At 34.8% G+C, this 11149-nt stretch overlaps 1 long non-coding RNA gene across 1 annotated transcript in view; it reads left to right on the forward strand.

Annotated features, from left to right (window-relative positions):
• Positions 1-274: 274 nt before the first annotated feature.
• LOC141671794 (uncharacterized) overlaps positions 275-11149 on the forward strand; it is a 38841-nt gene continuing 27966 nt past the window's right edge. Inside the window, exon 1 of the long non-coding RNA XR_012555249.1 lies at positions 275-314. This is a non-coding gene — a long non-coding RNA (uncharacterized LOC141671794). The remainder of the gene's footprint in view (positions 315-11149) is intronic.

Below are 11149 nucleotides of genomic sequence, written 5' to 3' on the forward strand. Positions count from 1 at the left end.
ACAGTCAGGCTAAAACTTTTACAATTTAATGGGCAAGATCTCGTCGTGGGACTTTTGTATTCGCAATATTGAGCAATTTATATCTGGAAATACCTTGCTACCTCAGGTAATATACTGACCGTACTTAATAACATCATGCCTCAAAGTATATTGTTTTATGAGTGCACAATATATTTTTATATAATAAAAAAGGAAACTCTATTTTATCCTTTCCAGGTTGACAGGCTTCGGGTTTTGTCCTGCGAATATAAGCATGCTGCTGAAAATGATTCATCCTACTTGCAATCTAGTACATTGAAAAGATATTCTGATGCGTAAGTATGCTTCATATTTCCTACAGTCATCGGTCATGATTGTATAGTTAGCTCAATCTACTTTATAGTGGCCATTCAGCCATCTTGGTCTTCTATGTTAATTATCAATAATTGTTATATATACATATATAATTGGATGTGAATTTAGGTACACAATCCAAATAAAGCAGAAATTTGGTCTATGCACCGAGCTTTTTTATTCTGTTACAATTGATTTTTTTTTTTTTCTGTTTGTATAGTTTCATGTGAGGCAGTGTTACTTTCCAAGTCAACGTAATGTATGAATCACTAGTTACATTCACCATTCCAAAACTCCTGATCATTATAATATGATCTTCCCAGCTGGTTCTTATAAGTTGTGTCTTAACATTTATGAATCGGAGTACAGGGATGAACACTCAGATCCAAAACTCCAGATTAATATTCCTAGATGGCTTATATATAATGTGTCCTAACGTTTATGAACAGCAGTGTAGGAATGAATAATTTTTTCTTTACGATCTGAACTTGTTCGAATCTTGTATTTCAATCTCTGTAATTACAGCCAACAGGATTGTGTATGTTACTCGGACTCTTCATCTTACCTTCAAGTACACGTGTCGGACACTCGACACTCGGATATGGACAATCGAATTTGGACCCTTATTTTAGAATAAAAAAATGTATATTTTTCAAAATATGTCGAGTCCGATACTTGAACACGTATCGAGGTCAGACACTTCTATTAAATTAGTAATAACATAGAGCTATGATGTGCCTATTAACCACCTTAACTTTAGTTGAACACCTGAAGTACTCAACCTAAACAAAGAAATACCTCAAGATATATAAATCGTTTATTTCTGGCGGGCTTGGAAACTCCCCCGGCCCCCGCCTCCCCTTCCCAAAGGAAAAAAAGAAGATCCACCTTTGAGCAAAGAACACAGTATCATTATGTCACCTGGAATTAGATGGATTACATCCTTAGCTCCATTCTAAGGTTGATATGTAGTCAATAAGATCGGGCTATAAATGTTTAGTGCAATTTTTTCATAAAGTGACTGGACTTGCGAATTAGTGTAATAATGTGACCTTTATATAAGCCAATACATAACAGACATATCTTTTCTCCTAAAAGCACTACAATTGTAATCCAAAAATTTTCTAAAGATTTGGTCAACAGCAATCAATTATTAAAATATATATTTGAATTAAATGACGTATCATAATTCTAACAAGTGTGTTTTATATGGATGATGGCTTGTAAGAAAGGGACTCCATCATCATGAGAGCAGCACCTTACAATCTCTGACTACTTTGTCCAACCAAATGTTCTTTTCTGTAATTTTTGGTTTCACCGAGAAGTACAAAGCTCTATTCTTTCATGCTAACTAAAGTCTATCACAGGTGTCATGTATTTAAATACAGGAATAGTTGATGAAATCCATTTGCATGTATAGAAGAATTTCACACCAAACACTTTATCTGCCCTCAAATTTTCAGGTTAGCAAAAGAAGCTTACAAATTTGAAAGCGCCTTGAACTTGCCTCAAGTTACTGATGTTGGCTTTACAAGAAGATACGTGCCATATATGGAGGTATTATGATATTTGGGATAATTAAGTTTTTACAAGAACTTTTTCTTTTTGCAGCTTATTTAACAAAAATACTTTTTTTTGTACAAATAGTCTTTATATTTGTTCTCTGAAAACCCTCAATTATTTATCTGATCAAATCAATCTCGGCTCTTTATCTGAATTTATAAATGCATCAAATGAACAGACTGCAAAACTTGTGATGCTTTGAAGTACTATATTCAGTTTACTTTAAAATATATAATCTATTTCAGTTTGTTTGCAATACTTCACTTTTGAAATCATGTTAATTTTTATGCAACACTTTGCATTAAAAAAGTTTTATACGTTATAACTTGTGTGTTTATAACATAGTGGGTACCTAAATGTTATTGTGGTATTATCAAATAAATACAAAAAAATACCTCCGTAGGCTAAAGATTAAACTAAGAAACAACTGGCAAGGTCTTCTTAGTATGTATTGCTAAAATTGTTGCAAACATGTTGATGGTGAATTGGAGGAATGTATTTACATAATTGTTAATCCTTGTTATCTTTCTCCATTGTATAGATGTCAGAAGTGGTCAACTTAAGGTGGGACTTGATTGATCACAATTGTGCAGCAGGGATAAATTCAAGAAGTAAGTTTAATTCATTATTTATTTTTCTTTATCTTTTGTTACCTTGCTTTTGAGCTTTCTTCTTCAGGTTTTGTTTTAAACCTTCAAATTCTATTTATAATGAAAAACTGGACATATTTATCACGGAACCAAACTAATTCCTTAATCTGATTCAGTAGCTAGACGATAACTGTTGCAAGTCCGTTGTTCTATATTTGTGCCTATTGAGTATTGACATAGTTGACTGGGATGCACATGTGTATGGATCTGTAGATGGACGAATCCTTAGAGGTTTATTGGTTAAGGTTTTAATAATATTCAAAAAATAATCAAGGCAGGTTGTTTATTACAGCCATTCCTTGGGAATTAATATATAATATTAAGTGAAGAAACTAAGCATTCATCTACGATGGTCTGTCCTGCTTGCAAATTTTTTCTGAAGCTATTTGTGTACGACGCACACATGGTCACATGCTCACAACCAACATTTAACATAATCTGTAACAACTTTAAACAAATGACGTACGAATAATATTTTAATCAGTGATATGTATATGAAAGATGTTTCAAGTTTTCACAAATAGAGCTAAACTTGTTGATTTAATTTTTTTAATAAAATGATGTAGGACAACTCTAGTCATGATGGATTAATAAACTAAAAATGATAACGATGATACAATTTAGGCGGATGAACAGCATAATAGTCGTTATCCCAAGGGTTTCCGAAAAACAAAATGGAGAAGAGACCCAATTTAGGATTCAAAGATATTCGAGTAATCAAGTCTTATATAATATACCCTTGTGCTTACATAGGAAAGAAAAAACCTTATAAAAGAATTATGGAACAAGGCTTGATGACATTTAGGCTTATTATATGCTCATGGGCACACCACGGAAAAACGGTATTATATAACCTACTACATTTTGATAAACTACTGGCCCATATCTGAAAAAATTAAAGTTACGTGTTTGTCAGGCTTGATGGATATATGCTTATTTTTTTATTTGTAAAAGTTTGAAAATTGTAATATGAATTTATACCTCTTTTTTCATATTCAGTTCACTGATACAGTTTATTAGACAAGTTTTCGAGAAATCATTTTTAGCCGATGCTGGCTATTGATATGCCTTCCTAGAAACTATATGCGGTAACAGGTTTCCTCAACTATTATTTAGATTTCCGTTACAGACCATATTAATTTCCCTTTAGAAACATTGTCTGAGGAACTTTTTTCACAAATAAATATGTACATATGTAGTTATGCTAGATATTAATTAGATATCAGAGATATTAATAGAATTATTTTAGATATATGTCAAGTTGGACTTTTCAAAGTTTAAATTCCATGAAATATGCTCTTATTAAATATTAAAGTAAAAATAAGTTTGGAAAAAAAATTCTAATGTATTTTGGAGTTCTAGCTCGAATTCTCTATACTTGAGGCATGTAGGTTTGTTGTGTACTTCCTAGCAACCCTAATGATTTTTGTATTAATTTCAATAGGTGCTCTGAAGTTGCATTTGAATCATAATAATAAGAATATTATATTACCTAAGTAATGAAAAGGAAAACAAATAATAATCAGATTATAAGAGGGTTATTTCAAATAAAAATTGATAAATATTGGATAAATGTTATGATCGGTAGCTATACTGGTAGGCGCAAAATGAAAAGAGAAGTAAAAAGGAGAAGGCATCTTGTTACTTCACCCTGTTTTTGGTCAATGACTTTCACATCTGTTCTTGTGTTTCAGCTAGTCCGGCCATACTTGGTATGGTAGTTCGAGCAGTGAAGATGGGGAGGCCTAATATGCACACAGAGTGGAGTAGCCTACTGGTGCATTCTAGAAGATAACCGTAAATTTAGCACCGAATCGGGGCATAACTTGTGCATGTTCTTCATCTCGGATTCCATCATACTCAGCAATTTGACTTGGTGTTTATGTTAAAAAACATCAAAGTACTTTTTAATAGTTTTTTCCCTGTTCCCCTATTCCTATGTGAAAGCATCTTCTGTTCAGCTGGAGGTTCAATATTAAGACGGTATTTGTTTTTTGTGGTTACAGTGGTTTGTATTTTTGCATCATATAGCTTGCCTGTTTTTGTGATTTAATTTTAATCCTTTTTACATCATGCTGCTACTAATCATGACCTAGCTAAGCATAATATTTCAAAAACTACTAGCACCAAAAGTGATATAAATGAAGCTGAAGGTTCTGAGTTCACTTATAATATGTTCTGTGGCTGTGTTCTGCTGTGCTGCACATTTTGGTATGCATATTGAAGCCTGTTCTTTGCTTATATGCATTTTGACGCTCGTTCTTTGGTTTGTGCTTTCCTACAAATTTCTTTCGTTGTACTTTTCCACGGATATATTCAGTAGCTAAGGGGATATATATAGGCGGTGCCAATAGAACGATGACATGTTTTTTGCAACATCGGCGTGTTTGTTATTCTGAATTGGAAAAGCAGCTCAAAAAATAAAGAAGGGGATGGAAACACTTAATTAAGCACTTAATTAAGTCAGCGAAGGGAACATTTAAAAATCATTCATGTTATCATCATTTCATGTAAACATGTGTTCTCACAATAAATTTCGTCAATTTCGAAAGGAACGATTAATTTATAGAAAATTTTTACCACGCAAAAGCTAAAAAATGGTTAGGCATTCATATTCATCAGTATGTGGTGTTTTTTTAAATTCTCCGTTTTACTCCTAGATTCAGGAGTTCAGTTCTCTCGTGTGAAAGAAGGCTAGACAGAGATGTGCTAGAAGAACCCACACGTACTTTTTACTCTTCCTTGTAAGCATTACCACACATTGTTTACCGAGTGGGATTCTGATGTTTCTCCAGACATGGCGGTACTGAATTCCCAAATCTCATTAAAGCATTTTTGATTTGGTGGCGCCTTTCATTCTTTAGAGGATCGGAATCTAGTGCAGTAGAACCTGGACAGATAAATACTTTAATTCGCTATCTATCCGAAGAACCTAGGTGCCCTACCTATTTATTGCAAAGTGGTTGTCAGAGTCTTGTATGCTCTAAGTAGCTTATTTATGCTCCTAGCTCCCTTTCGGCTATAGAATAAGAGTTGCGTGGTCGGTGTGTCACTGGGTCGGTGGGGAAACCCCTAGGAATTCACATCAGAAACTTAGTAAAGTAATAACCACATAAGGAGGCTACAATGAATTTTGATTGCGCATATTATCACTTTTTTTTTCCGAGGGCGTTAACTGCTAAACATAAGAGAGAGGAGACATTGTTATCAGTGAAAGAAGCGTGGGAATGGTTCAGCTAAATTTTTTTCAGTGACTGGTCCAGTGATTGTTCAGATTAATGAGAATCGTCCAGCTACATGAAAATTTAACCAAACAATCAGAATAGTAAAATATTAATTCGTCCAGTTCAGGAGGAATCATTCTTCAGTAAACAAATGGACCCTTAGCAAATACAAGTGTTGGACATTACTAGTTTTGGGATTCACAATTTTAAAAACCAGATGCAGAGGATTGTTTTTTACTTTAGTTTTGAACAAGGAAAATGAAAACATTGTATTTTATGTTGGAATATAAGCTAGAACATTCCAGAAAAATTATTTAATTCCTTACATGAATGTGAAGTCACAGATACATGATTCTGGTGCATGAACCTTAGTTTACATATTCCTAGATAATTAAGTGTTCTATGTACTAGTTCGGTGAATCTATATCTATGTAATCCTATAAATTGTAATATACAATTACTCAATCATATTAAGAAATTCTAGAGAACAAATTTCTTCTCTTTGCATTTTATTATTCCCATCATTTTATTGATTAATAATAAGTATTACATTTAATCTTATAATAAAAATTAATAATAATATCCAACATAACCACTTCCTTTTTTTTTCTTTATTGTTTGCTTCTCATTTTTTGAACAATAAGCTTTTTCATTTTTCTTATTTTTGTCAAATATTCAGATTCTAATAAAGAAAAATTATTTTGTACACATCCTTGACCAGTGGACTGGATCGAATAAACATTTTGGATACTGCGACAACCATTATTAGAAGTAGTAGTTGCTATTTTCTTGCCATGTCCCTGGCAATTAGTTTGAGTATTAAACGTTGTATTTCCATTCTGTAAGAGTTATCATCTGAATGCATTTTGTTTTTCTCAGTTTTAGAACAAACACTTGTGTAGAATTACCCTAGTTTATTTTTCTTGTGCCAACATTTGGTATCAGAGCGATATCACCAGTACATGACCAAGTACATGTCCAAGTCTGCGACCTCAAAACCTATAGAACACACAAGCATGGACACACCCAAATTGAAAGAAGGATCACTAGGACTCAGTTATCCAATGTTGACACGGACCAACTACACTGCCTGGTCGGTAAAAATGAAAGCCTTTATGGAAGCACAAGGAGTATGGGGGGCCATTGAAGCAGATGATGTGAAGGAGAAAGGTGAAAAATTAGAACCATGCCTGGACAAGATAGCACTTGCAGCCATATATCAGGGAATACCTGAGGATATGCTGTTGACGGTGGCCGAAAAAAGGATCGCCAAGGAGGCATGAGAAGCCATCAAAACTATGAGCATTGGTGCTGACCGAGTGAAGCAAGCCAAAGTGCAAAATTTGAGAGCTGAGTTGGATCTGTTATCTATGGGGGAGACAAAATTATTAAATGACTTTTGTATGAAGTTGTATGGATTGGTAACCAACATTCGAGTGTTGGGAGAAACCGTGGATGAGACAAGTGTGGTCAAGAAATTGTTGAGAGCCGTCCATTCGAAGTATGTGACAATTGCAAGCACAATTGAACAGTTTGGAAATATGGAAGAGATGATGGTGGAAGACATCGTAGCTCGATTGAAGGCTCACGATGAGAGAACAACAGGAGTAGTTGAAGACAAAGGGGGCAAATTGTTGATGACGGAAGACGAGTGGCTAAGGAGTGAGTCACCTGATGGAAAGTTGTTGTTAACCCGTGAAGAATGGGTGAAGCGAGCAAATAGGGGAGGTAGTGATCAGAGATTCAGACGAGAGTCAAGTGGTGGCATTCGTGGGGGACGCGATCGTAGTAAAATGAGGTCTTTCAATTGCAATATACTTGGACACTTTGCATATGAGTGTCGAAAACCTCGCCGTGACAAGGAGCAGAAAAATGAACAGAAATCAGAGGCAAACTTGACGCAATATGAGGGAGATGAACCTGCATTACTCTTAACTGAATGTAGAGAGGAAGAGAGGAAGAGAATAATGTAGTGTTGCTTAATGAAGGGAGTATAACGCCACAGCTCAAGCCAGAAACTTAGAAGAAAGCAGAATCCAGCCTCTGGTATCTGGATAATGGAGCAAGTAACCACATGACGGGGTTACGCTCCAAGTTCTATGAGTTGGATGAAGCAGTGACAAGACGTGTAAAATTTGGAGATGAGTCAGTTGTACACATAAAAGGGAAGGGCTCAATGGCTTTTAAGTGCAAGAACGGAGAGAAACATATATTACGCGAAGTTTACTACATTCCGTCACTTTGCAGCAATATTATAAGCTTGGCACAACTCTCAGAGGAGGGAAATAAGGTGGTTCTCAACGGTGAATATTTATGGGTGTATGATGTGAAAGAAAGATTGTTGATGATACTACAAAGGTCTGCAAATCGTTTATACAAGGTGTTGCCAGAGGACAATGCACGTGTGTGTTTGAGCGCTAAGGTGGAGGAAGATTCTTGGCTTTGGCACTCCCGTTTGGGATATGTCAACTTTAAAGAAAGATACAAATGGGGAAATCTTGAAGCATAAGGCACGACTTGTAGCAAAGGGCTATGTGCAGAAATATGGGGTTGATTTTGAAGAAGTATTCACTCCGGTTACATGTTTAGAGACAGTACGGTTGCTCCTTGCTCTTGCTGCAAAGAATGGTTGGGGAGTACACCATTTAGACGTGAAATCGGCATTTCTCAATGGAGAAATTCAGGAGGAGGTGTACGTCACACAGCCACAGGGGTTCGAAAATAAAGGTGAGGAACATGAAGTGTATAAACTGTGTAAGGCATTGTATGGCCTTCGTCAAGCACCTCGAGCTTGGTACTCACGCTTGAATAAGTGTCTTACTAGCCTGGATTTTTTGAAATGCCCTTATGAACATGCAGTTTACGTAAGGCGTGGATAAAGTGAGTCGTTGATAGTTGGAGTTTATGTTGACGATTTGCTTATCACTGGAACTAGCAAGTCAAAGGAGATGAGCAGAATCTTTGACATGATAGACTTGGGAAAGCTGTCACATTACTTGGGGATCGAAGTTAAGCAAGAAGGTGATTGTATCGAGCTATGACAGACAACATATGTAAAACGATTGTTGGAGAAGGCTGGTATGAGGGATTGCAACCCTGTCAAATACCCTGTGGAGCCCAGAATCCAGATTGATAAAGATGCAAAAGGGAGGGCTGTAGAGTCTGCAGCATACAGAAGCGTGATAGGAGGATTGAGATACCTGATACACACCCGACCAGACATCTCATTTGCTGTTGGAGTGGTGAGTCGCTACATGGAAATGCCAACTGTTATGCATCAAGGAGCTGTGAAGAGAATACTCCGTTATGTGCAAGGTACGTTGGATTATGGGATTGAATATTGTCGAGGGACTGGGAATTATTTGCTTGCAGGATACTCGGATAACGACCTAAATGGTAACTAAGATGATCGAAAGAGCACAGGAGGGGTTGTTTTCTATTTAAATCAAAGCTTGATTACTTGGGTATCACAGAAACAAAGATGTGTTGCTCTCTTATCATGCGAAGCTGAGTTCATGGAAGCTACCGGGGCTGCTTGTCAAGGCATATGGCTGCGTAATTTGCTTGGGGAGATAACTGATAAGAAGCCTGGACCAGTAGTAATCTATGTGGACAATAAGTCAGCTATCGACTTAGCTAAAAATCATGTCTTTCATGGTAGAAGCAAGCATATAGATATACGCTATCACTTTATTCGCGAATGTATTGAACGTGGTGAGATTGTTATTCGACATGTAGCATCAGAGGAGCAGAGAGCTGATATACTTACAAAGGCATTTCCAGTAATTAAGTTTGAGAAGATGCGGACTTTGTTGGGTGTGAAGAATCTACAGAAGAATGTTTAGATTAAGAGGGAATATGTTGGATATTAATCTAAACATATTTATTTAAATAAAGTATTTATGTAGTTTTCTTTTAATTAAATACATGACCCAGTCATGCAGCAGTAGAGTAGTTTTAGGAGTCTGTTTGAAGTAGTAGTAGTGGGTGGTTATTAGAAGTAGTAGTTGCTATTTTCTTGCCATGTCCCTGGTAGTTAGTTTGAGTATTAAACGTTGTATTTCCATTCTGTAAGAGTTATCATCTGAATGCATTTTGTTTTTCTCAGTTTTAGAACAAACACTTGTGTAGAATTACCCTAGTTTATTTTTCTTGTGCCAATAAAGTGTTAGATATAAGGTTTGATTGGGATGTGTTTTTGATTGGTGATCGATTTAACACATTTGTTTGATTGATACCACTTAGATGAGTGCTACTTGCTAGGGTTCTGAACAATATTTCCAAAAAACAATCTCACACAACTCAAATAATATAACTTTAGTATAAATAGACAATAATAACTTGTTGACTCCATTAATTATATGTTATCCTAATAAAGTAAATAATGTAAATGTTGGATTTTAAGAACCTTTTATATTGCTTCCAAATAGGTTCCTAGGCCTTCTAAGTAGATATCTAGCTCTGCCACATGTATTCACCAATATATATATATCTATCTATACTATACTCGTATTATAGGCAGAACACCCTCTATTTTGTAGTTGGTTGGTTGTTTGGTACAGTTGTTTGGTACGGTAAATAACAACCGTCAGATCTAAAGACATAAAGACATATAGATGGGAACAGTTGAATATAATAATAAAATAATATTATATTAATATTTAAATTGCTCTGATAGGTTGAGGGTTCGAATTCCGTCAACAGCGTATTACGTTAAAATGTAAATACTAGATCGTTTCTAAATTTCTACATATACAATTTTTTGATTTCAATCTTTTTATGTTTAGTCCTGAATTTGATTATAATCTAAAAATACCTAATTGGTAGCATTTGTTTCGTTCGTAAGCGCTATACGAAAATTGTTAATCCACCCTTGGCTACCAATATCAAAATTATGTTTCTTTATAAATTTATCTAGATCTATATAGAATATATATGGTAAAATATTTAAAAGGAACAAGTTAATATGGTTTGAGCATGTAGTCGACAAGTGACATATATTACTTATATGATTATTTTTAAAATACAATTAAATGGCTCCAAAAGTTTAACTGTCATGTAAATATATAATATTACAAAAACATAGTAAAAATAATTTTAACCCTGTGATTTGACAGGATTTTGCCCTCTTGGTATATGAAAAACAATGAGATTAAGAAGGTAGTATGTTGAGCGGAATAATTAACGTGCCTCTGTTGTTTTTGATGAATAATTACGAATCTTGTTTTTAAATTTCTTGCCAAGTTATTTTGTCTTATTGATTATTTTCTTATGAAAATATATAAAGTAACCTCTCTTTATCTTTGTAGTTTTTGCATATATGGGTATTAATTTAATAATAATAGCAATAATAATAATAATATTATTAATAATAATAAT

This window comes from Apium graveolens, chromosome 7, assembly GCF_009905375.1.
Source record: "Apium graveolens cultivar Ventura chromosome 7, ASM990537v1, whole genome shotgun sequence".
Classification (NCBI taxonomy): domain Eukaryota; kingdom Viridiplantae; phylum Streptophyta; class Magnoliopsida; order Apiales; family Apiaceae; genus Apium; species Apium graveolens.